Below are 26221 nucleotides of genomic sequence, written 5' to 3'. Positions count from 1 at the left end.
CTACACCTTAGGTGTAACTAAGCATCCATCAAAGGGACCCCCATTACCCAGGCCATATTTTCTTCTCACTGCTGCCAAAAGGAAGAGGGTACAGGAGCCCCAGAACTCACCCCATCACTGAACTTAATTCACTTTCATCTTCATCTTATGTTTGCAATGCTTGTTTATTTACATATTATTGTTTTTCTTTATCTCCGTCTCTTTCTTTTTGTATTTGCAGAGTTTATTGTTTTTTTTTAACATTGATTGCTGTCTGTCCTGTTGGGTGTGATCTTTCATTGATTCTATTGTGTTTCTTGTATTTACTGTGATTGCTGGCAAGAAAATTAATCTCAGAATTGTATATTGTATTTTGATTATAAACTTGAGCTTTGAGCTTCTCAGTTAACCCCACAGCTTCTTGAATGATCTGCAGTTCATCCTGCTCCAGTTCCAGTTCTCTTACACAGTCTTTGAGAAGCTGAATCTTGTAGGTTAAGTTGAATGAGAAACCGGAGGTACCAAGACAGAATATGCGGTGTTGCTCCTCCAACCTGCATCTGGCCTCAGCATGGCAGTGGACAGACAGACATACTTTATTGATCCCGAGGGGAAATTGGGTTTCGTTACAGCTGCACCAAACAAGAATAGTGAAGAAATATAGCAATATCAAACCATAGATAATTAAATAATAATATAAGTTAATCATTCCAAGTGGAAATAAGTCCAGGACCAGCCTATTGGCTCAGGGTGTCTGACACTCCGAGGGAGGAGTTGTAAAGTTTGATGGCCACAGGTAGGAATGACTTCCTATGACGCTCAGTGTTACTTCTCGGTGGAATGAGTCTCTGACTGAATGTACTCCTGTGCCTAACCAGTACATTATGGAGTGGATGGGAGTCATTGTCCAAGATGGCATACAACTTGGACAGCATCCTCTTTTCAGACACCACCGTCAGAGAGTCCAGTTCCACCCCCACAACATCACTGGCCTTACGAATGAGTTTGTTGATTCTGTTGGTGTCTGCTACCCTCAGCCTGCTGCCCCAGCACACAACAGCAAACATGATAGCACTGGCCACCACAGCCTCGTAGAACAGTAGACAAGGTGATGAATATATATGCCATTTTTCGAGTGGGAAGCAGAATTGAAAATAGTAGCTATCAGGAGATACTGCCTGTTGCTGCAGATGGAGCAAAGGTTTTTGATAAAGCAGTCCCTCAATCTATGTTGGGCTTTACTAATGTAGAGGAGGCTGCACTAGAGCACCAGATGCAGGAAATGATCCTGATAGCCTCACTGGCAAACTTTTGGCAGATGGAATACCAGGTGAGTGTTGCCTCACCTAGAAGGGTCTTGAATGGTGGTGAGGGAGGAGGAATAGTAGCAGGTGTAGTACATAGCACAGTTGCAGGGATAAATACCTGAAGGGAGATTGGTGGGAGGGCTGAGTGGAGAGGGAATCACAGAGAGGGTATGGGAGGTGAAGATGTGCCTGAAGGTTTCAACGGGATTAACACTGGTTTCTCCAACTTCCAGTAACCGCTTAGAAAAGCTTTCAATTCCCCCCTTTTCTTTCTCCACTTTCATGTGACACTGCTTCTCTTCCTCTCTCCTGCCCTCAAGATCTGCCCATCAGCTGCCTCCCCTTTCAGATTCCTTTTTCTTCAGCCCTTTGCCTCTTCCACCTATCACCTCCCATCATTCCCCTTTAACCCCTTTTAACCCCTTGTGCCTCCCCCCCCCCCATCTGGACTCACCTACTTCCTGCTAACTTATTCTGTTCTCCTTTCCCCAACATTTTATTCTGGCTTCTCCATCCTTCCTTTCCAGTATGAACTGTCAATGAGTTTATTTCTCCCCATAGGTGCTGACTGCCTGCTAAATTCATTCAGCTTCTTGTGGAGAGTTGTTGGATGTTACATATTTGCATTTTTAGAAGGTCTTTGACAAAGTGCTACGCTCAAGGCTGCTGAAGAAGAGCCCATGGTGTTAGAGACAAGGTGTTAGTGCATGGATAGAAGACTGGCTGATTAGCAAGGAGCAGAGAGAGGAAATAAAAGGGTTCCTTACAGAATGGTGTTCCACAAGGGTCAGTTTTGGGACTATCACTTTTATTCATTAATAATGTTTATAAAGGAACTGATGACATTGTGACCAAGTTTGCAGATAATACAAAGATAAGTGAAGAGGCAGATAGCATTACAGAGGCAGAAAATTGGACAGGTTGGGAGAGTTGGCAAACTCTTGGCAGATGGAATGCAGGGTAGGGAAGTGTGGGGTTGTACACATTGGTAGGAAAGCTAAAGGTGTATTTTTAATTGGGAGAGCATTCAGAAAACAGAGGTGCAGAGGGACTTGGGAGTCCTAGTTCAGGATTCCATCAAGGTTAATTTGCAGGTTGATTCAATAGTAAGGAAGGCAAATACAATGTTAGCATACATTTTGAGTGGACAAGAATATGAAAACAAGGATGTACTGCTAAGGTTTATAAAGCATCCATCGGGCCTCATTTGGAATACTGTGATATTTTGGGCCCCATATCTAAAGAAAGTTGTTCTGGCCCTGGAGAGGGTCCGGGGAAGTTTGCAAGAATGATCCCAGGAATGAAAAACTTTGCATGTGAGAAATGATGTCTCTGAGCTTGTGCTGAATGATGTTCAGAAGAATAGTGATGATGGGGGTGGGGGGAAGGAAACTCATTGAAATCTACCAGATACTGAAAGACCTGGAGGGATTGGCCATAGAGAGTTATTAGGACAGCCTAGGATTTGAGGGCACTGCCTCAGAATAAAGGAATGTACTCTCAGAACTGAGATGATGAAGAAATTATTCATCCAGACTGCTGTGAATCTGTGTAATTTCCTCCCATGGAGACTTGAGGTATCCATGGCAGAGATTGATAGTTACTTGTTGGTAAAGGGGTTCATATTTACAGAGAGAATGTAGGAGAATGGGTATGAAAGAAAAAAAAATCAGCTATGATAGAACAGGCTCAATGAGACAAATGGCCTAATCCTGCCCCTATGTCTTATGGTTTTATGTTACAAATCTGTCCTATCCTTGTACGTGTCCAAATGTTAAGTGGTCTTTATAATTTTGTTCTTTTTTCCTTTTAATGTAACGATAATGGGACAAATGAGTGGCTTGCCTCTCTTTATAACAGTCACCTATATGGAGATAGCATTTATGTATTAGATATCTTTCATGACAATCCAATAATTTTCACAGTCACCTTTACTAATTGTTGTTGCTTCCAAATTCCAGAACATTAAATGTATTTAGTAAATTCCACAGCTGTTGTGATTGGATTTGAACTCAAGTCTCTGGATTGCTGGCCAAGATTTCTTGATGATAATTTAACCATTGAGTCACTTTCTTCCATCCCACTGACATACTATGTAACTTCTGTCACACCATTATGTCTTGGTTGGCATTTGATTGGATAGAGTTCTGACTGATTGTTGTTTAGAAAGGATAGCTGGTTTCACCTGAGCAATGATTCTGATTTTCAAAGATTTGGATAAAAATGCAAGCTTAGTGGAATCTGTCATGTTGACTTGCATATCTTATTACCTAGCCTGACTACAGTTCAGTTGTTATGAAGAAATTCCCATCACTTTGATTACTTTAGATGCTGCCTTCTGAAATATTGACTAACCATAGTGTGTACATGCTGGAGATGTAGAACCAATGCAGCCTGTGCAAAATCATTCCAATCCAGGAAAAGCATCCAGGAAGGGCAAAAAACATCAGGACCACAGCTCTAATGGGCAGCCACATTGTTCCATTGCCTGACACCAGACTGCAGAAACAGATGCACCATTCCATGTTCAGTCATGTTAAGATATTAGTTGGTGGATGCAGGAAATAGTTCAAATACATTCTCATAGAATCCACCAACTTACAGAAATTTGACCCCAGTTGCTTCAAAGCAAAGAAAGAGCATTCAGATGAAATGGAGGTCCTTAATTCTCTTCACCAGGAGAGAAATGGTGTCCAGTATTAACAACAATAGAAATACACTGTCTCCCTGACTATTAGACACTTGTTCTGGGAAGTATCTTCTACCCCATCTGTGGCAAAATCTGTGGGTCCTCTATTCAACTCATCAGGCACCTGAGAGCTGATAGAGTTGGTACAGAACTAGGTCATCCTCAATCCCAAAGGACTGAGAAGAAAGAGAAGGCTTCAGCCATTCCCTTGATATATGTATACAGTATAGATTCAGAAGAACAATTGTGTCTGTTTCAGTTCTAGTTCAAACCCATCCACCCAATCTTCGGACACCCAATCGTGGGATGGTGCAGAAGGATGGGGGAGTGTGTGTTGGTTGGGGAATTTCCTGATTTGTTTGCACCTAGGCCTGGACAAAGGAGCCGTTCACAAGACCAGGAACTGGGTATCGACAGTTCTTCTAAACTGGCTTTGAAGCTTATCTGCTTTGAAATTTTAAATTTGCATAAATTCAAATTTCAATGAAAAAATAGGACATAACAGTGTTGAAGACACAGCACCATATGAAGGTTTTTCAGTTAAGATCAGCTTTTGTTGCCCAGGGGACTCTTATACTGTGCCTCAGAGTGCTTCATCAAGGTCAGTGAATCTTGAATAGTTGGGTATGCCCTTTGTCTAGCCAGTTGTACACCATCTGCACAGTGTTAACTAGTCTGGTCCTGCACGAGCTAAACATAGATATTAACTTCTATCCTCTGTCAGCTATAGGCTCTTTATGGTTTCAAATCCCCATGACCTGTGGAGGGTGTGTGAGTGCAAGGAGGTCATCTTGGCAGTGTCCTTTGCCGGGATCAATCGCCCAAAGTGTTTGACTCTTAGTTGGTGAGTAGCAGGTGAACTTTCTGCTGGAGGAGATGAGACCATTTACATGGAGTACCATACATCTCCTCTATCTGGGAGTCTCCCTGAGCCCTTCGGGGGAGAACTGACTGGTGAACTGGCAGGACCTGGAGGCAAAGGTCATGGCCCAATGGAGTCACTGGTCAGGCCTCCTTAGAGTGCTTTCCTGTTGAGGTAGGGTGCAGTTGTAAACCAAATGGTGGCCTTTATGTTGTGGTATTGGATGGTCACCTTAACTTCACTCCCTGTTTTTTCCAGTAAAATCCAGAGGAAGTGAATGGACTTCTGGGGTGACAGGAAACGACGATGGTCCTGCATCTCCAGAGTGGGAGAGGGTAGATAGTGAACTGTTGTGTGAACATACAGGATTAGTGGCTCTTGACCTCAGACCCCTCGAGATTCATGTTCACCGAGAATCCTCTAAAGTTGCATGTACTGGAGTCGTACTTTCTCCAGAGGTCTGGAGACTTAGCCACACGCAGAAGGTATCAACCATGGTGATCAGTAGAACTTCTAATGGTACCTACTAAAAGTCTGGAACATGGTTGCTTCCAACTACAACACCTACTCTAGCAAAGGGTGATGTCCTTGCTGAGGGAACTGTCCTATCTCACTGGGTGTTGGTGCAAATCAAGTCCTTGGAAGATTCTGGCTGGCCTCACTTCTGCTCAGGCAGAGTTGTTCATTGTACCTAGGCCCCAGAATCTTATCTGGAAGCTGGTACCATATAACTTGAGCTATATCTCATCGACACCTACAATATCATGCAAAAATTCAGGTAGGAGGTACCTGTATGAATTACTGCTCCACACCCTCTAATTCCTAGCCCTAGTTCACTGTCCCAACACGCCATGGTGGTTGATTTTTCGACTTGGTAGTGAGAGGTGTCCCAAGTGGAGCATAGGAGAATGAGGGGTGGTATACAAAATTTTGAGGGTTATAGATGGGGTAAATGTTAGCAGGCTTTTCCCACTGAGGTTCATTAAGATTAGAAATAGAGGTCATAGGTTAAGGTTTAAGGGGGACATGTCATAAATTTATTTAGCTCCATCTTGGGTACAACCTTCCGTAGTATCCAAGACATCTTCACATAGCAGTGCCTCAGAAAGGCAACATCCATTATTCAGGTCGCCATCACCCAGGGCATGCCCACTTCTCATTGTTACATCAGGTAGGAGGTACAGAAGCCTGAATGCACACACTCAGCAATTCAGGAACAGCTTCTACACCTCTTGCAGACGATTCATAAATTGATATTGAACCCATGAATACTACATCACTTTATACAATATAAGTTATTTGTTTTTACACTATTTTTATTCTATCCAATATACATACAGTAATTGATTTACTTAATTATTTTTTTATTTTTTATTTCTATATTATCATGTTTTGCATTGAACTGCTGCTGCTAAGTTAACAAATTTCATGACACATGCCGGTGATAATAAACCTGATTCTGATTCTGATTATTGTGGAACTTCATTCAGATGCTGGTGTGAGTGTGGAACAAGTTACAAATGGAAATGTTGGATGCCGGTTAGATTATACCATTTAAGAGAAGTCTGGATAAATACATGAATGGGTGGGGTATGATCCGGTTACAGGTTGATGGGACTAAGAAGAGTAGATGTTTGGCATAGATTAGGAGGGCTGAAGGGCCTGTTTCTGTGCCATAGTGTCCTATGACAGTATGACTGAGTGAGAGGACTTCTGAGCCAATAAAAAGATGCTGGTTCTTTGCATCAATGATCTGACAGATGGACAGTGGCTGGTGTGACTACATATACAGTTGACGGCTCTCAGAAGGCCTTTGATGTGGTGTGGCACATGAGGCTGCTTAACAAGATAAGAGCCTGTGGTATCACAGGAAAGAATCTAGCATGGGTAGAAGATTGGCTGACTATCAGGAGGCAAAGAGTAAGAATAAATGGGCTCTTTTCTAGTTTGTTGCTGGTAACTAGTGGTATTCCTCAAAGGTCAGTGTTGGGACCACTTCTTTTCACATTATATGATTTGGATGATGGTGTACTAACCAAGTTTGTAGATGTTACAAAGATAGGTGGAAGGGCAGGTAGTTTTGAAAAAGCTGGGAGTCTGCAGAAGGATTTAAACAGATTAGGTGAATGGGCAAGGAAGTGGCAGATGGAATATAATGTAGGGAAATGTACAGTAGAAGGAATAAAAATGTAGGCTATTTCATAAATGGGGAGAAAACTTTAAAATTCAGAGGTGCAAAGGGACGGGAGTCTTTGTGCAGGATTCTTTAAAGGTTAACTTTCAGGTTAAGTTGGTGGTGAGGAAGGCAAATGCAACGTTAGCATTTATTTCAAGAGGGCTAGAATATAAATGCAACAATGTACTGCTGATGCTACTTCAGGCAATGGTCAGACAGCACTTGGAGTGTTATGAGCTGTTTTAGACCCCTTATCTTAGAAAAGATGTGCAGCATCCAGAGGATGTTTATAGGAATTATTCTGGGAATGAAAGGGTTAATGTATTAGGAGCATTTGATAGGTCTGAGCCTGTACTCACTGGAGTTTAGAAGAATGGGGGCAGTGGGGAGGGAGTCTCATTGAAAACTATCAAATATTAAAAGGTTTACACAGATTGGACGTTGAGAGGTTGTTTCCTGTACTGGGGCACTCGAAGACCAGAGGACACAGCCTCACAGTACAAGGATATCCCTTTAAAATGGAGATGAGGAGGAATTTCTTTAGCCAGAGGATGATGAATCAGTGAAATTCATTGCCACAGAAGGCTATGGAAGCCAAGTTATTGGATATATTTACAGCAGAGGTTGATAGGTCTTGATTAGTCAGGACTTCAAAGATGGGCAGGAGAATGGCATTGAGAAGGATAAGTCAGTCATGAAGGAATGCCAGAACAAACTTGATGGGCTGAATGGTCTAATTCTGCTCCTGTGTCTTATGGTCTTATGGTATCTTTGCTTCAGAACCTTGTAGAAATTCCTGTATACGCCAAGCACCCTCCTAGGTGGGACATATTGATGATGTACTCTGGAGGGGCGGCTGCCTTCATGATCTGCAGGGGTTGCCTGGTGTCTATCTGTTGTTGAGTGCAGTTGAGACTCTGTCGGTCGACTCATGGCAAACCTATGGATAGTGCAGTTGTCCATAGGGTTTTTGTAGCATATTGGGGCCAGCTAAAAGCATGGGACATGGTTGCCTCAGCTGGGACCAGGCTGACAGAATGACCAACCTCATCGGGTATTGGTTTGGATTAGATGCGTGCAGCGATTCCACTCAGTCGGAATTACTTGTCAGACTCAGGCCCCAAAATCTTATTTGAGAGCTGGTACTACACAACTTGAGCCATATCTTGTCAACACCCACAATGCCATTCCAAGGTGCAGTTAGGAAATACCCATAGGGGTTACCACTTTTCTTTGCCCACTTCACCCCCCCCCCCCCTTCACTGTCCATACATACCATGGCTTTCAGTATTTTCACCTGGGAGTGAATGAGTTCCCAGAGGATATTCTGGTGTCCTTCCCTTGTACATTGGAGTCCTGAGATGGAGCTCTGTAATAATTTTATAAGCCTGTACTCAGAGTGGCAAGGCTGCAACCCTATTTGCCTAACTTCATGTGTGCTCCTCGCCTTCTCGTTGCATTCAGCCCCACCTTCTTTATATTTGTCATCCAGTCGGGAATGGGCAGAACGAGAGGAGGATGTCCTGGTAAACTTGTTCGTGCGGATGGCCAAATTAGCTATCTGTGGGTCCTGGAGGCATGTAGTGAAGGGGATGGCCCGAGCTGACTAGAAATTTTCCAGGAAGTACGCTCGCTCCCAGGTATAGCTGAAGAAAGAACACATCGTATCCACAGCTACCATGGAGGTGTTCCGGAACAGTTGGGCACTGAAAAGGTATAAATGGTACCATAGATGATGGGAATATTTTAATTTGGTGTTAGTTATTATTATTATAGTTTATAGTGTTTCTGTTGTAGTGTTGACACACTGGCAATACACTTTTTTTTAGTACGGAAACGTTGATAAGAGGATGGGGATTGTGACTGCCAGGAAAATGGAACGAGGTCAGTTTATGAGGACAGGAGTGTTGGGGATCTGAGCTGGTCAGATTAAACCCCGGGTGGTGATCAGTGTGAGGAACTGCCTGGCCATACACCCTGCACCCACTGTTCGGGGGCTACGCCAAGCTATCTACACCCCTGCCTCCACATTGCATTCCCAACGTTGTTTTGCCGAGAGGGGTTTACCTCCCCTGGTGTAATTGTTTCGGACAACAGGAAAACAGTTTACCTGGTATAAACTCTCTCATTGTGATTTCGGTGTGAGTTAGGACCTGCTCAGTCACAGCCCCTGGAACTGACGTGAATTGAAAGGTCGTGATATGCGAGTTAAAGCTTCAACTTCCGACTGCGAACATCGTGTCTGCGGTGAACTACATATACCTGTCTGGACACGCCCCCTGCTGACTGCTCCTGTGGCCCCTCCCACTGACCGTGGCTCCTCCCACAGACCCTGGTATAAAGGCAATTGAGGCCTGAGCCCAGCCCTCAGTCTCCAGGATGTAGTATGGTGGTCAAGTACTGCTTGTTCTTTCTTCCAGTCAATAAAAGCCGATATCTCGCCTCACGTCTCAGAGAGTTATTGATGGTGCATCAGTGTCCACTGGTGGGCGGGGAGTGACTGAACACACTTCCGTTTCTAGACAGGAGATGCATTAGACCATAAGTCCATAAGGTATAGGAGCAGAATTAGGCCATCTGGTCCATTGAGTCTGCTCTGTCATTTCAATACGATTTTTCTCAGCCCCAATCTCCTACCTTCTCCCCGTATTGCTTCATGCCCGAACTTGTGCCTTAAATATACATAATGACTTGGTCTCCACAGCTGCCTGTAGCAAAGAATTCCACAGATTCCAAACAAGGGAAAAACAGCAGGTGCTAGAAATCCAAGCAACACACACATTTCGAAGGAACTCAGCAAGCCAGGCAGCATCTATGGAAAAGGATCTTTTATGGGATCCCTCTATGGCTGAGACCCTTCATCAGGTTCCACAGACTCACCGCTCTCCAGCTAAAGATATTCCTCCTCACCTCCGTTCTAAAAGGATGCCCCTCTATTCTGAGGATTACCCACCACGCATATCCCCACATTCTCTGTCTGACTCTGGAGCACCCTGCAACACTGGAGCCATCAACCGGGACCCTGCTTGGGGATTGCTTACCCATCTCTGACCCGGGATTAACCAATCTGGTACAACAAACAGACAAACGGAGACCGGTTACTGAAGTCGAAGGTTTATTGCTGCAGGAATGGCTTCAGTTGGGCGTTATCCATCGGATTCGTGGATCGCATGCTAGTCTCATAAGTGGGCCGAGATGAACCGGTAGATGGAGGCAGTCTCTGGGCGGGCCCTGGACTGTTGATCTGGAGGAAGAAAGATAAGATTAATGAGGACATATCTCACAGGGGATGATTTACATCAGAAGCCTATATACATACTGATATCAAGAGGATGCTGTTCGTCCTCAAGATCATACAAGAACCTGGCAACTCATTGCAAGCCGCTCTCAGCAGATCTATTCATTATCATAATGTCAGAAAACATAGAGGGGGCTTGACACAAACACAGAACGGGGAGAACTGAGTATTGTATGCAATTCTGGTCACTGCATTACAGAAGGACGTGAAGGTGTAGTAGAGGGTGTAGAAGAGATTTACAAACAGGTTGGCTGGATTAGAGATTATTAATCATAACAAGAGATTGAATGATCCTGTCAACACACACAAAATGATAGAGGAACTCAGCAGGTTAGATAGCACCAATGGAAAAGAGTACAGTCGACAGTTTTGGGCTGAGACACTTCAGCAAGCCCAGAGAAAAAACAGATGAGGAATCAGAGTTAAAAGTTGGGGGGAGGGGAGGGTGAGACATAAGGTGATAGGTGAAACTAGGTGGGGGACGGGTAAATTAAAGAGCTGGGAAGTTGATTGCTGGAAGAGATAAAGGGCAGGAGATGGGAGAGGAGAGGAGAGAAGGCCATGGAAGAAAGAAAAGGGGGAGGAGCAATAGAGGGAGGCAATGGGCAGGCAAGGAGATAGGTGAGAGAGGGAAAAGGGAATGGGAAATTGTGAAGGAGAGGGGAGGGTCATTACCAGAAGTTTGAGAAATTGATGTTCATGCCATCAGGTTGGAGACTATCCAGACAAGGTGTTGTTCCTCGAACCTGAGACAGTTGGATCATCACGACAGTAGAGGAAACTATGGATTAACATACAAAAATACAACTGCGGATGCTGTGGGTCAAAGAACATGTACACAACACTGGAAGAACTCAGCAGGTCAGGCAGCATCCGTGAGAAAAGAGTAGCCAACATTTCGGGCCGAGACCCTTCATCAGGAATCTGATGAACGGTCCTGATGAAGGGTCTCAGCCTGAAACGTTGGCTACTCTTTTCTCACGGATGCTGCCTGACCTGCTGAGTTCTTCCAGCATTGTGTACGTATTCTATGGATTAACATGTTGGAATGGGAATGGGAAACAGAATTAACATGGGCAGTCACTGGAAGATCCTGCCTTTTCTGGCGAATGGAGCATAGGTGCTCGGCAAAGTGGTCTCAAAATCTATGTTGGGTCTCACCGATATACAGGAGGCCACACCAGGAGTACTGTACACAATATATGACCCCAACAGACTCACAGGTGAAGTGTTGCCTCACCTGGAAGGACTGTTTAGGGCCCTGTCTGGTAAACCAACCATCATATCTTTGGGATATGGGAGGAAAACGTTGCATCTGGGGAAACCCACTTGGTCACAGGGAGAATGTGCAAGCTTCACACAGAAAGCACTTAAGGTCAGTAACGAACTCAAAGCTCTTGATCTGTGAGGCAATGACTCTATAGTTGTACCACTGTGTTACCCTCAATTTTTTTCTCCATAATACTGTGGAGGCGAAGGGAGAGGTTGATAGGAAGCTACAAGCCATGACAGCAATCATTGTCAGCCCAGTGGAAGTTGGTTTTAGGGGATTCACAGCCCATTCCTTAGCCAGAGCCTTCAGCAATTTGGGCATCGAGGGAGAGAGGAAGAGGAGAGCCATCTGCAGGACCACAGATGGGGCAGAGAGGGCCTCAAGATGGCTGTGGCTCAAAAGAGGGGAGCCATGGAGTCATAAGTAGCTAGCCATCTGGACACAAGCTGGGGTCTGATCAGCCCTGGCTGGGTACCTAGAGGACGGTGTGTGATGTTGAAAGACCCGAAACACCCGATGATTCCAGGAACATCACTGAAGATGCATCCAGAAGCATCAGTAGATGTAGGTACACAGCAGTAATAATATACTTGAAAGTCTCAGGCTTGCCCCCTGTCCTCGCGACCTTTGACTGTGCAGTTGGAGAATGCAGTGAAGGGGAAGGTAAAAGCCTAGTGCAGGTCTCCATAAATAAAGAGTAGATACTGCATGCCTTAGTTAGCCAGATGATGTTTATCCTAGACCACTATGAAAAACAGGGCCATAGATTTCTGGGGATCTGACTGAGAATTTTACATCTGTGCCAGTCACAAGTAAGAAACCAGATGATGACAGGATGGCACATATGTTCCACCTTTTCAAGGTCATCAAGGAAGAGCATGGTAACTGTTGACCTCTGAGCCTAACATCACTACTGGAGTAGTTACTGTAAAAATTTCTAAGAGACAGGATTAATGATCACTTGGAAAGACTGTGACTGCTCAGAGATGGCCAAAGGCAAATCATTCTGATTGCATTCATTGAGGATATAACAAAACGTATTGATCAGGACAGTGCAGTGACCATGGTGGATGCAGTGTATGGTACTTGACAAGGTCCCACATGGGACACTGGTCCAAAAGGCTAGGGCCCATGGAATCCAGAGCAAAGGGGCAAATTGGATCCAAACTTGACTTGGCAATAGGAGACTGAGGGTGATGGTACTGGGTTTTTGTGAATTATTGCCTCTTAGTGGGCCGTGTGCAGAGCTCATACAAGACTGCACAGCCAAACCCCTGAGCAATCTCATTGTCAGGTTTATCAATGACATGACAGTGATGAGGCTTATCACCAACAATGTTGAAATGCCTGCAGAGAGGAGGTGGAAGCTCTAAACCTGGTTCTAGGCAAAATAACTTTTTCCTCAATGCCAACAAGACAAAGGAGATGGTTATGGACTTCAGTGAAATCTGCACCACTCACACCCCTCTTCATATCAGTGGCACAGCGGTGGAAACTGCGAGCGATTTCAAACTCCTGGGAGTGCACATCTTGAACAACCTCTCACGGTGCAAGAACACTTCCTGCACAGTCAAGAAAATTCACAAATGCCTGTACTTTCAAAGGTGCTGAAGAGAGCATAACTATGCACATCAACACTCAAGACCTTCTAAAGATGCAAAGTTGAGAGCATGCTAACATGTTCCATTACCGTGTGATATGGAAACTGTACTGCAGCAGACAGGAAGGCTCTATAATGGGTATTTAAAACTGCCCAATGCATCATCGGCACCAGCCTCCCCGCCATCAAGGACACAACAGAAAATAGTCCTGGGAAAAGTCCAGAAATATCATGAAGGATCCCACCCACCCTAGTTATGGACTGTTTGTTCCTCTCCCATCAGAGAAGAGGCTAGCATTCACACTAGGAACACTAGACTGAAAAACAGTTCCTTCTCCCAAGGCATCAGGCAGATCAATACCTCCACCTACTAACCCATGCCACCACCATTACTACATCCACATCACTCCACTTCTTAGCCCCTCAGCACCCTTCACCCCTCCATGCAATGCCTACACTCCACACCTCAGACCTACATAGACACAGTGACTGTCCTACTTGGTTTTCATATACCCTGCTGCTACCTAGGAGATTTCCTCTTGCTAAAATTATGGGGAATGGTGAAGGAGAGGGGGTTGGGGAGCATTTCCAGAAGTTTGAGAAATTGATGTTCATCCAATCAGTTTGGAAGTTATCCAAATTGGATAAACTTTCTCCAGAGATAGAGGCAGAGAGATTGAGAAAGGGGAGGGAGTTGTCAGAAATGGGCCAGTTAAATTTGAGGGTGGAAGCTGGAGGAAAGCAGATGAAGTCAATGAGCTTGGCATGGGTGCAGTAAGCAGCACCAATGCAGTTGTTGATGTAGCAAAGGAAAAGTGGGGGATAGACCAGTGAGGCTTGGAACTTAGACTGTCCCACATAGCTAACAAACACACAGGCATTTCTGGGACCTATGCGAGTGTCCATGGCTACCCCTTTTGTTTGAAGGAAGTGGGAAGAGCCAAATTAGAAATTATTGAGAGTAAGGACAAGTTCTGCTAGGTGGAGGAGAGTGGTAGTGGAGGAGAACTGGTTAGGCCCGGAGTCCAGAAAAAAATAGAGAGCTGTGAGGCCATCCTGGTGGAGGATGGAGGTGTACAGGGACTGGGACATCCATTGTAAAAATAAGATGATGGGGGCCAGGGAACAAAATGTTTGAAAAGATCAAGAGCGTGTGAAGTGTCATGAATGTAGGTAAAAAGGACTAAACTAGGGGGATAAAACAGAGTCAAGATATGCTGTTATCAGTTCAGTGGGGCAGGTACAAGCTGAAGCAATGGGTCTACCTGGACAAGTGGGGTTGTGGATCTTGAGTAGGAAGTAGAAACAGAAAGTGTAGGGGTGTGGGAACTATGAGATTAGTGGCAGTGGATGGGAGATCCCCAGAGCTAATAAGGTTGGTGACGGTGTGGGAGACAATTGCCTGGTGCTCATTAGTGAGATCCTATTCGAGGGGTAAGTAAGAGGAGGTGTCTGTGAGTTGACGCTGAGCCTCAGTGAGATAGAGGTCAGACGCCAGCACCTCCCTTGTCTGTGGGTGTGATGGTGTTGTTAGGATTGGAGCAGAAGAAGTGGGAGTACAGTGCTCAGAAGGAGTGAGGTTGGAAATGGAGAAAGGAGATGCAGGTCTAGATGGTTAATGTCCCATCAGCAGTTGGCAATGAAAAGGTCCAGAGCAGGCAGAAGACCAGGGTGAGGTGCCCAGGAAGAGGAGGATGGTTGAAGAGGGGAGAAGGGGGTCATATCGGTGCGGGGTGGAGAGTCCTTGCTTGAAGACGGAGGTGAGGGAGGAAAAGCTAAGCATCATGGTGGGCACAAAACTCACTGAAGTGTGGGAGCAGGGGAACAAAGGTGAGGCCCTTACTGAGGACAGAACATTCTGCCTCAGAGAGGGGAAGGTCAGAGGGAATGGTGAAACACAGCATGGATGAGAGCTAGGATCAGAGGGGGGAAGGGGTTTGTGGTAAACCATGTATATCTGTCTGAACACACCGCTCTGCTGACTGTTCCTGTGGCTTCTCCCACAGATCCCTGGATAAAAGTGATTGTGTCACTGCTCCTCCCACAGTCCAGGGTGGTCATCCGGCATGGACGTGGATCCATTTTACTGTTAATAAAAGCCTTTCAGTACTTACTCTACTTCCAGTCTTTTGGAGTTATTGATAGTGCATCAATTTTATTAGCAGTATTTTTAAAGCATGGAACTAGTTTTGAGTCCTGACAAATTGGACATCGACCCGCGAACACCTGAGGCTGGAAACACTTTCAAACTCTGGCTAGCCTGCTTCGAATCATACCTGGAGGAGATTGAAGTGACTAAATCTGCTGCGCAGTGTAGAGTTCTCCTCTCCAGGGTCAGTCCACGGTCTACTCGATGATTAGAGACTGGCTGAGTTACGACGGCGCGGTGAGCACCCTCAGAAGACAATACCTGCGGCTGGTAAACACCGTCTTTGCATGACATCACTTAGCGACGCGGCAGTAATGGCCCGGAAAGTCGAGCGCTGAGTTTGTCTGGGCCCTACAGACACTCGTGCGGGCCTGCGATTGCCAGGGGCTGATGGCCAAACAACATGTCGCAGCTCCTAGTAAGAGACGCCTTCGTCACAGGGATCAGGTCAGTGTACGTGCTGGAACATGCCGATCTTACCTTACATTCCGCAATTGAGCTGGCCGATATGCTGGAGGCCACTCTGCACAACTCTGATGCTCTCCAGGCGCGCAATCTCCCGCCGGCCTCGTGGACGCCCCAGACCCCGCAACCCGCCGGCAAATCGACCATGGCTGCTGCTAGTCACAAGTCCGCGAAATGTTACTTCTGTGGACTCGAGAAGCACCCCCGGAAATGCTGCCCGGCCCAAGAAGCTACCTGCTCCAGCTGCAGAAAGAAGGGCCACTTTGCCAAGGCCTGTAAGTCCAAACTGCGAGCGGGATCGAGCAGCGCCGCGTGCAAGACATGGGGTTTGCCATCTTTCCTGCTGCCGCCGCGTGCGAGGCATGGGGGTGGCCATCTTGGTCGGCGCCACCTCGCACCACCTATGACCCACGGGTACTTACCGGGCACTCCACCGCGCAGGACCAAGACAGCGATTCAACTCTGGCCTCCATGACCCTCGACCAAAGCGCTCCACACCAGCTCGCAAGGTCAATGATGGACATCCTGGTGAAGGGGCACAGGACAAGCTGCCTGTTTGGCACGGGCAGCACAGAGAGTTTTATCCACCTGGTCACGGTGCAACATTGCGGACTAGTGACACGGCCGGTAAGCCATACAACAGACATCTGGGGGGTGGGGGGTAGTGTAGCGACACTAGTGGTGCAGGGCACAGAATATCGAGACTTTACATTACTGGTCATGCCTCAACTGTGTGCCCCTGTGCTATTGGGGCTCGACTTCCAGAGCCACCTGAAAAGCGTGACAATGGAGTATGACGGGCTCCTCCCACCAATCACTGTCAGAAATCCTTAGTTCTGTTGGAATTCGTCACATACCCCGCTACTGACCACACACACACAACGACCCACACATCCCACCCAACAATATGCCAACAGCCGCACTACGGACACCACTTGCGGACTCTCCACCCTCAAGGGCCCTCCCCCACTGCTATTCGCCAACCTGACCCCCGACTGTAAACCCGTGGCAACTAAAAGCAGGAGGTACAGTGCGGGGGACAGGGCCTTCATTAAGTCGGAGGTGCAGCGGCTGCTCAGGGAAGGGATCATTGGGGCAAGCACAAGTCCTTGGAGGGCCCAGGTGGTCGTTGTTCGGAACGGGGAGAAAAATAGGATGGTCGTGGACTCTAGCCAGACCATCAATAGGTTCACGCAGCTTGACGCGTACCCCCTACCCCACATTGCGGATATGGTCAACCAGATTGCTCAGTACAAGGTGTACTCAACCATAGAACTGAAATCCGCTTATCATCAGCTCCCCATCCGCACGGAGGACCGCCCCTACACCACCTTCGAGGCGGGCGGCAGGCTCTATCACTTCTTGCGCGTCCCCTTCGGTGTCACGAATGTTGTCTCTGTCTTCCAGAGGGAAATGGACCGGATGGTGAACCAGTGCTAACTGAAGGCCATGTTCCCATATCTGGATAACATCACCATCTGCGGTCACGACCGGCAGGATCATGACAACAACCTCCAAAGTTTTTTCCAAGCAGCCAAAGCTTTTAACCTTACCTATAACAGAGAAAAGTGTGTGTTTGGAACCACCCGACTTGCTATCCTTGGGTGTGTTATAGAGAACGGAGTCATTGGCCCTGTCCCTGACCGTATGCACTCCCTGTTGGAACTCCCTCTTCCCACCACCCTCAGAGCCCTCAGACGGTGCCTGGGCTTCTTTTCCTATTACGCCCAATGGGTCCCTCACTACACAGACAAGGCCCGTCCCCGGTCAAGTTCACCACATTTCCCCTCTCAACCAAGGCCCGCGTGGCCTTCAGCCGCATTAAAGGGGACATTGCCAAAGCAGCAATGCAGGTGGTGGACAAGACCATTCCCTTCCAAGTAGAGAGTGACGCCTCCGATTTCACGCTGGCTGCTACCCTCAATCAGGCAGGAAGGCCGGTAGCATTCTTCTCTCGTACCCTTCAAGGCCCTGAAATTCGGCACTCCGCGGTGGAGAAAGAAGCCCAGGCCATAGTGAAGCTATTAGGCACTGGAGGCACTATCTCACCGGCAAAAGGTTCACCTTGCTGACCGACCAGCGCTCAGCCACGTTCATGTTTAGCAACCAACAGCGAGGCAAAATCAAAAATGATAAAATTTTGAGGTGGAGAATCGAACTCTCCACCTACAACTATGACATCATGTACAGGCCTGGGAAGCTCAAAGAGCCCTCCGATGCCCTATCCCGGGGAACGTGTGCCAGCGCGCAGATCGACCAGCTATACGCCCTCCATGCAGATCTTTGCCACCTGGGGGTCACCTGGCTTTTCCATTTCGTGTGGCCTGGAACCTGCCGTACTCCCTTGAGGAGATCAGGACGATGACCAGTAGCGCTGTGCTGAGTGCAAACCGCACTTCTACCGTCCTGAAAAGGCACAACTTATCAAGGCCACCCGCCCCTTTGAGCGACTGAGTGTCGACTTTAAGGTCCCCCTTCACTCCACCTACCGCAATGTGTACTTTCTTAACATCATCGACGAGTACTCGCGGTTCCCCTTCGCCATCCCCTGCCCCGATACCACTGCCACATCAATCATAAAGGCCCTGCGCCAGTTCTTCACTCTGTTCGGATACCCATGCTATATCCACAGTGATAGAGGGTCCTCGTTTATGAGTGACAAGCTGCGCCAAAACCTGCTGGCTAGGGGTATTGCCACTAGTAGGACCACGAGCTATAATTCCCGGGGGAATGGACAGGTGGAGAGGGAGAATACCACGGTGTGGAAGGCCACACTCTTAGCTCTTAGGTCAAAGGGATTGCCGGTCTCTCGTTGGCAGGAGGTCCTCCCTGAGGCACTCCAATCCATCCGCCCTTGTTATGCACGTCCACCAATGCCACCCCTCATGAGCGACTCTTTTCTTTTCCCAGGAAGTCAACCACTAGAACCACCCCACCGACTTGGCTGACGTCCCCAGGGCCAGTGCTGCTCCGGAAACATGCGAGGAGCAATAAATACTCCCCGATGGTCGAGAGGGTTCCCCTACTTCATGCGAACCCCCAGTATGCCTATGTGGTCTTACCTGATGGGCAGGAGGACACGGTCTCCATCCGTGACCTGTCGCCCGCAGGAGCACCAGACCCCTACTCTGAACACTCCACGGTGACACCTTTATCCAGGGAGGAGCCACAGAAGCAGTCAGCAGAGGGGCGTGTCCAGACAGATATACATGGTTTACCACAGGGTTGGTGGTGTCTGAGGAGAAGGGAGGTTTGGGGTGTTCAGGGATGGTGGGGTGAGAGGAAGGTGGAGGCTGTGTAGACCCAGGAACTGGCAGTTGGACCTGTGAGACATGGGATTGTGGAGCGGCGGTGGGGGAGGATGACCTATTCCTGTACCTATTGTCAGTTTATATGCATATAATTAGTATATGTATATAAACTAATCTTATGCATATACAACCACACTCAATTTACTTGTGAATTTTGCTTTATAGGCTTACCTTTATATTTATTATGATTTCTATGCTTTTTCTGTTTTTATAATGCTGCATTGGATTCAGAGTAACAACCATTTTTTACATTCATGTACTGGGGATGACATTAGACGGCCTGTAACTCATACAAGTGTAAAGAACTGGTGCTGGGACCTCTGTTATTTGTGATGTTACATCTATCATTTGGATGGAAATGTAGATGGGTAGATTAAGTGATACCAAGGTTGGTGGAGTTGTGGACAGTGTAAAGGGTTATCAACAAATACAGTGAGTTATAGATCAGTTACAGATACGGGCAAAGAATTGACAGAGTTTAATTCAGTTAAGTGTGAAATGTTTCATATTGGGGACTTGGTTTATTCCTCTTGCTATTTCCCAACCCCCTTCTCAAAGGCTCCAATATAGTAATGGAAACACTGCACCAGGCCCAGCAGCACTTTTTTGTATAAACAAAATAAACTTTAATCAAAACAAAAAAACTATTTACAGGAATAAACCATTCAATTCCTTTTCATTCTTTACATACATGATCATTGCTTCCCATACTGTTACATTAAATTCATACATATTAACAGCACTGGGAGGGGGGTATTCAAACTACTACAATAATTGAGGGGCTTCCTCCACCTACTCTGCTCTCGCTCTCCAGTAAGAGAAGAACCCACCTTCCCCACGTAGCCCCTGCTCATCATATATTAACCTTCTCATTTTTGAGGTAATTCTTGCAAGTCTCCTCTTGAGCCTCTCCAATGATAACATATCTCCTTTTTAGATCCTAAACTGCAGTCTGACCAAAGCCTCAGCATTATATACACAACTTCATATTCTAGTTCTTTTGAAATGAATGCTACCAGTTAATTTCCTTTCCTTATTAGCGAATCAACCTGCAAGTTAACCTCTAAGAAATTCCTTTGCACCTTTGATTTGTGAATTTGATCCCTGCTGGTGTCTCTTTTCAATTGACTTTGTCCAGCTCCTCCCTTGTGCCCCTTTACTCCAGTGTAATACTGATATATCTGATTAAGGCCTCTCTCTCTCAAACTTCAGATCACTGCCTCCAAAGTGTTCCTTTACTTCAAATTCCCTAATGAAATCGGAAGGTGCCATCTCTCTGGCACTACATAGAACGCCTCCTTAGAACACCTGGAGAATAAAGACGCATATGTAAGGCTCCTTTTCATCAACTACAGCTCTGCCTTTAATACCATCATTCCAAATAAACTGATTCCTAAGCTCTGGACCCTGGGTCTTAGCACTCAGATCTGCAGCTGGATCTTCAACTTCCTCACAGACAGGACCCAGGCTGTAAAAATAGGGGACAAGCTCTCCTCTACAATCACTCTGAGCACCGGTGCCCCATAAGGCTGTGTACTCAGCCCCCTGCTGTACTCACTGTACACCCATGATTGTGTAGCCAAGTTTCCATCGAACTCAATATATAAGTTTGCTGATGACACCACAATTGTAGGCTGTATCTTGGGTAATGATGAGTCTGAGTACAGAGAGGAAATTAAGAACCTGGTGGCATGGTGCGAAGACAATAACCTATTCCTCAACGTCAGCAAGATGAAGGAATTGGTTTTGACTTCAGAAAGAGTAGAGGACCACATGACCCCATCTACATCGGTGGTGCGCAGGTGGAACAGGTCAAAAGCTTTAAGTTCCTTGGGGTGAATATCACAAATTACCTGACTTGGTCTAACCAAGCAGAGTCCACTGCCAAGAAGGCCCACCACCACCTGTACTTTCTGAGAAAGCTGAAGAAATTTGGCCTGTCCCCTAAAATCCTCACTAATTTTTATAGGTGCACCATAGAAAGCATTCTTCTAGGGTGCATCACAACCTGGTATGGAAGCTGTCCTGTCCAAGACTGGAAGAAGCTGCAGAAGATCGTGAACATAGCCCAGCACATCACACAAACCAATCTTCCATCATTGGACTCACTTTACACCGCACGCTGTTGGAGCAGTGTTGCCAGAATAATCAAGGACACGACTCACCTTCCCTCCGGGAGAAGGTTCAGGAGCTTGAAGACACAACTGGCCAGATTTGGGAACAGCTTCTTTCCAACTGCTGAACGGATCTTGACCCGGATCTGGGCCGTACCTTCCAAATATCCGGACCTGTCTCTCGGTTTTTTTTGCACTACCTTACTTTCCAGTTTCTATTTTCTATTTATGACTTATAATTTAAATTTTTATTATATTTACTATCGATTTGTACTCCAGGGAGCACGAAGCGCAGAATCAAATATCACTGTGATGATTGTATGCTCTAGTATCAATTGTTTTGTGACAATAAAGTCATAATAATAATAATAATAATAATAATAAAATCTGGTTCATTATACAACATCTAATCCAGAACTGCCTTTTCCCTTGTAAGCTCAACCACAGGCTGCTCTAAAAAGCCATCTCATAGCCATTCTATAAATCTACTCTCTTGGGAACCAGCAATAATCTGATTTTCTCAGTCTATCTGCATATTGAAATCCCTCAAGCCTTTTGTAACATTGCCCTTTATTACATGCCTTTTCTACATCTTTGCATTGCCAGGGTCCCATCCCCTTGAACAGCTCTTCTTGCTGGTCCCCCCACTCAGCAGTCCTCTGGAGCACAGTCTCCATCCACCATTGAATGTGAGAAGCGGCAAAGCTTCACCTGACGAAGGGTCTCGGCCCTAAATGTTGACAGCACTTTTCCCTATAGGTGCTGCCTGGCCTGCTGCGTTCCACTGGCATTTTGTGTGTGTGTTGCTTGAATTTCCAACATCTACAGATTTCTTTGTGAAAGCTTCACCTTGTCCACACCTTTGCCTTGTAGCAGTTGATAGCCAGTGGGAGATGTAGTGATTACTTGAAAACATACCAAAACTGAGAGACTGAATGAGGGAATCAACACTGTATGACATACTTCCAAATAACTGAGTTCCAAGTGGAAAAAAGTACATTTGATCCCTTATTAGAAAACTAGCAAAAATGAACGATCTAATATTGAGATTAAAAAACTACCAAAATTAGCATAGCGATAGCAAAATAAGCAAAGTTAGCAATCAACAAAATAAATCCATATCCTTCCAATTCTCTCTCTAATTTAAACTAAATACACAAAGTGTGAATATGTGACTATACTTATTTGCTTCCACCATGCCCCAACTGCATGCCAAATCGCCATAACCCATAATAAAACCACGCAACACAAAATACAATACAGACAGACAGAAAATAGATACATGGCTCCTACATCCCAGCTCCTATTTACTACACTATGATAATTACAACTATATGCTACAAAAATAGGAGACAAATTCTTCAAGGATAACATCTTAACTTTATGCAAATATCCTCTTTCTTCTTCAAGCCTAGTCGTGTAACTATCATAAAGGCCAGAGGTTACCAGCAGTTAGCCCTGTAAGAGTGATCTTCACCACCACTTTCTGTCAAGTCAAAGTCATGAAGTCGAATAACTTGAAGGTAATTTTCTAGAGCTGTATTTCATCAAACCTCTGCCTCCTGTGGAAGACAGATCTTGGTTATAGACCTGTCCCGACAGCTGGTGCACATATCATCTTCTGTCTGGAAAGACTTGAATGACTCTTCCCAAGATCCATAAGTTGCAAGACACTGTGTCATCAACTATAAGCACAATGTCTCTTGGGAAGAAATTGTGCTTTATACCTGAACACTTTTGATGTTCCTGGAACTGTGTTAAGTACTCTTGACCCACTGTTTCCAAAACCAGTTTGACACCTATTGACATGCTTCCATCTACGATAAGTTCCTTTTGGAACTCTCCTGGTGGTAAGTCTGGTGAGGTCTTCAGAAGCAACACATGGTTGAGTGTTAATGCTTCCAAATCATTGGGATCAGAGGATTCCTTAGTAATCGGATGACCATTGATTATAGCCTCGGCTTCATAAAGAACTGTGCAGAAACCCTCTTTGAAAAGATTCCATACTTGCATGGTGGAATTGAGGACCTTTTGCATAGACCTGACCAACTTCTCCCATGTTCCTCCATGATGTAATTCAGCTGGAAGTTTAAAAATCCACTTAATTACTTTCTGTAAAAGGACAACACTGATATGTGAATGGTTCCACTTCTCAATGGCTTCTTTCAATTTACATTCAGCACCAACAAAGTTTGTTCCATTATCACAGCACAGTTCATAAGCCTGTCCTTGTCTTGCATTGAAGTGCATGAACAAAGTAGTCTGTGTCTAAAAAAGATGCCATTTCAATGTGAACGCCTCGTATAGCTAGACAGGTAAATATGACCCCATACCTCTTCCCTGTACTTCTGCTCTTCACCTCAAAATTTCCAAAGTAGTCCACACCTACACATGTAAATAGAGGACTGTCAGGAGAGAGTCCGTCCAGAGGTAGATCTGCCATCTGCTGGCATCCTGGAGCACATCCATCAACAGACAACAAACTTAAACAGGATTCTTTTTATAGCTGTACTAGTGCCAGGAACAATGTATCTTTGGTGCAACCTGGACAAAATGTGGTTATGACCAGCATGTCCCACCTCTTGATGTACATGCCTCAGAATGATGTCTGAGACGTAAAGATCCTTTGCCATTATAACAACATGTTCAGACTCTTCAGTCATGGCTATCCTACTAAGCTGTCAACCAAGGTGCCACCTTTAAGTACTGGATTAAGCTTGAAAATATGGCTGTTCATTTTTGCTCTTTCTCCTCTTTGCCGACTTGAGAATTCATCAGCAAATCTCTTCCTTTGGCAAATCCAAATGATCACTATTTCAGCTTTTCTGAGCTCCTCCATTAAGAGACAATCTCGGCCAATCTGACCATTGGCCTTCTCAATCTTTCTCTCCAAAGAATATCATTGTTATACTCATCCAAGTCAAACTGAGCAAAAGCAATGTTCAATTGCTTCCTCTTCCAACTAAAAACAAGAGCAAGTTCTTAAATTCAAAATTTAGGCCACTGTCTTCCTCAAATGGGCCCTAGATGAGAAGTGATATGTTATTGGGTCCACCTCCTCTCCAATCTGAACAGTGTTGATTGTAACAGTACTCTTGACTTCCGGATCATGTTGTAGGAGTTCTCCAGAACAATTGGGATTTCAAGCAGAAGATGATATTGAGGCCCTGACACCCATGTTTTATTCTTCAGAAATGCTTTCACCTTCAACCCACTAGAGACCACATCAACTGAGTTGCTTAGTTTTTACATACCTCCATTTACATGCCTGTGAAACCTTAAAAATTTCTGTTTTTAATGAAGATTCAATACTTGAAAGTTTCATTCTTGATATTCTTCAGTACACAAGTACTATCAGTCCAAAAACTGAGTCATGAAGCTGCATTTGCAACTCCCTCCTCCACAATGTGTCCATACAGCTTGCCATTGTAACAGCAGTGAGCTCCTTCTGGAGGATGAAAACTGACTTCAGTGGAGCCATCCTAGATTTTCCAATGAACAAGGCATTTTGCACCTAAGAGTGAACGTTGTGTAACAATAGGTAGGTCTCTACTCCATTGCCATCTTCACTTGTGTATGTAGAGTGAGGTAACTGCAGCAATAACTTCACTAAAATCTAGGGGCTTCATATATTTAACAACCTTGAAATCTTCCAACCATCAGAGTTCTTCCAGCCAGCTTGTCCACTTGTGAGCAACTGATCCCAGACAAGTTCTTTCTTTTGTAGATCTTACAGGATCTTCATAGCAGATAGCACCACCAGACTCAAGATTCCTAAAAGATCATAGATGGAACTAACTGTGGAGAGGATCTGCCTTCTAGTGAGTGGTCTATCTTGGATCATGATCTTAAACTTGAAAGTATCAGACTAAATTCATCATTGTACACCCAGTACTCTCTCCACTGAAGGTATATATTGATCCAAATCCAAATCCTTCATGTCTTTCACTCTTTTCTCTTCTGATATAACAGCTAGCACAGTATATCTGTTGCTTATCTACTTTGTGTGTTGGAAGCTACCTTTAGCACAAATGGATACCAGGTCATGATAGAGAAATCTCTTCCTAAAAGGACACTGACACAAGGCAGTCATCAACGTAGAAGCAATGCAAAACCTTACCCATTGTCTCACAGCTGAACTGTTCTGCATTGTCTTTTGTACATTTCCTAAGGGCAAAGTTGGCACAGCTCAGAGGTGAAGTCATTCCGAAGAGATGTACCAAAATTCTAAAGTACACCATATCTTGCCTGATGTCTCCATCCGGCCACCAAAGAAACCAGAGAAACCTCAGCAGAGCTGCATCTTCTGCTGGTGAAACACTGATCCAATATCTGTCATGATCACCACTGGTTACTTTCTGAATATGGCCATGACCTCAATCAGTGAGTTAGTAAGAATTTGTCCCTGTAAAATCTGAGCATTAAGTGGCATTCCCTGAAAAGTTATTCGACTGCTAAACACAACATGAAGTTTTCCTTTTCTGGGGTGGTAAACACCATGATGTAGAATATCCCAGACTTTAACATCACTGTATTCCAGATCCTCTGCTGAGACTCCTTTGGCATAATCTCTGGAGATTACATCCTTCATGAAATCTGTGTAGTCAGTGAGAAATGACAAATCCTTCCTAAACCTCTGAGATTTAGAGCACACTGTTCTGCAATCTTCTTCTTATTTGGCATGTTAATCTTTTTTCTGGTAGTGGCCATCCACCAGTTTTGCAACTTGCTCCATGAACTTGTGACCTTCTCTTGACAAACCAAGTTGTTCCTTCTAACTGCATTCAGTTAGAATGCCTTGAACTGCCATTGCCAAACCTCTTCCAAGTTCAAAACTGAGATCCTGTTAACTGTCAGCTTAGGCTGTCCACAGTCTTTCCCATCACCATCATCTCCATTCACAGTCCAACCCAACATTGTTCTAATTGCATTAGGTCCATTATTAACACTGTGAATCATTTGCAACAGCTCCAATGCTTTAGGCACATTTGTCCCTAT

The 26221-nt window shown here is 45.3% G+C and overlaps 1 protein-coding gene across 1 annotated transcript in view; it reads right to left on the bottom strand.

Annotated features, from left to right (window-relative positions):
• Nucleotides 1–10111: 10111 nt before the first annotated feature.
• LOC132394449 (H-2 class II histocompatibility antigen, A-R alpha chain-like) overlaps nt 10112–26221 on the bottom strand; it is a 43490-nt gene continuing 27380 nt past the window's right edge. The window contains exon 5 of the mRNA XM_059970621.1: nt 10112–10257. The gene's annotated coding sequence lies outside the window, so the exon portion shown is untranslated. The remainder of the gene's footprint in view (nt 10258–26221) is intronic.

This window comes from Hypanus sabinus, chromosome 5 (genome assembly GCF_030144855.1).
Source record: "Hypanus sabinus isolate sHypSab1 chromosome 5, sHypSab1.hap1, whole genome shotgun sequence".
NCBI classification, from domain to species: domain Eukaryota; kingdom Metazoa; phylum Chordata; class Chondrichthyes; order Myliobatiformes; family Dasyatidae; genus Hypanus; species Hypanus sabinus.
Note: the sequence above shows the minus strand (reverse complement) of the source record. Positions and strands in the feature narration are given on the sequence as shown.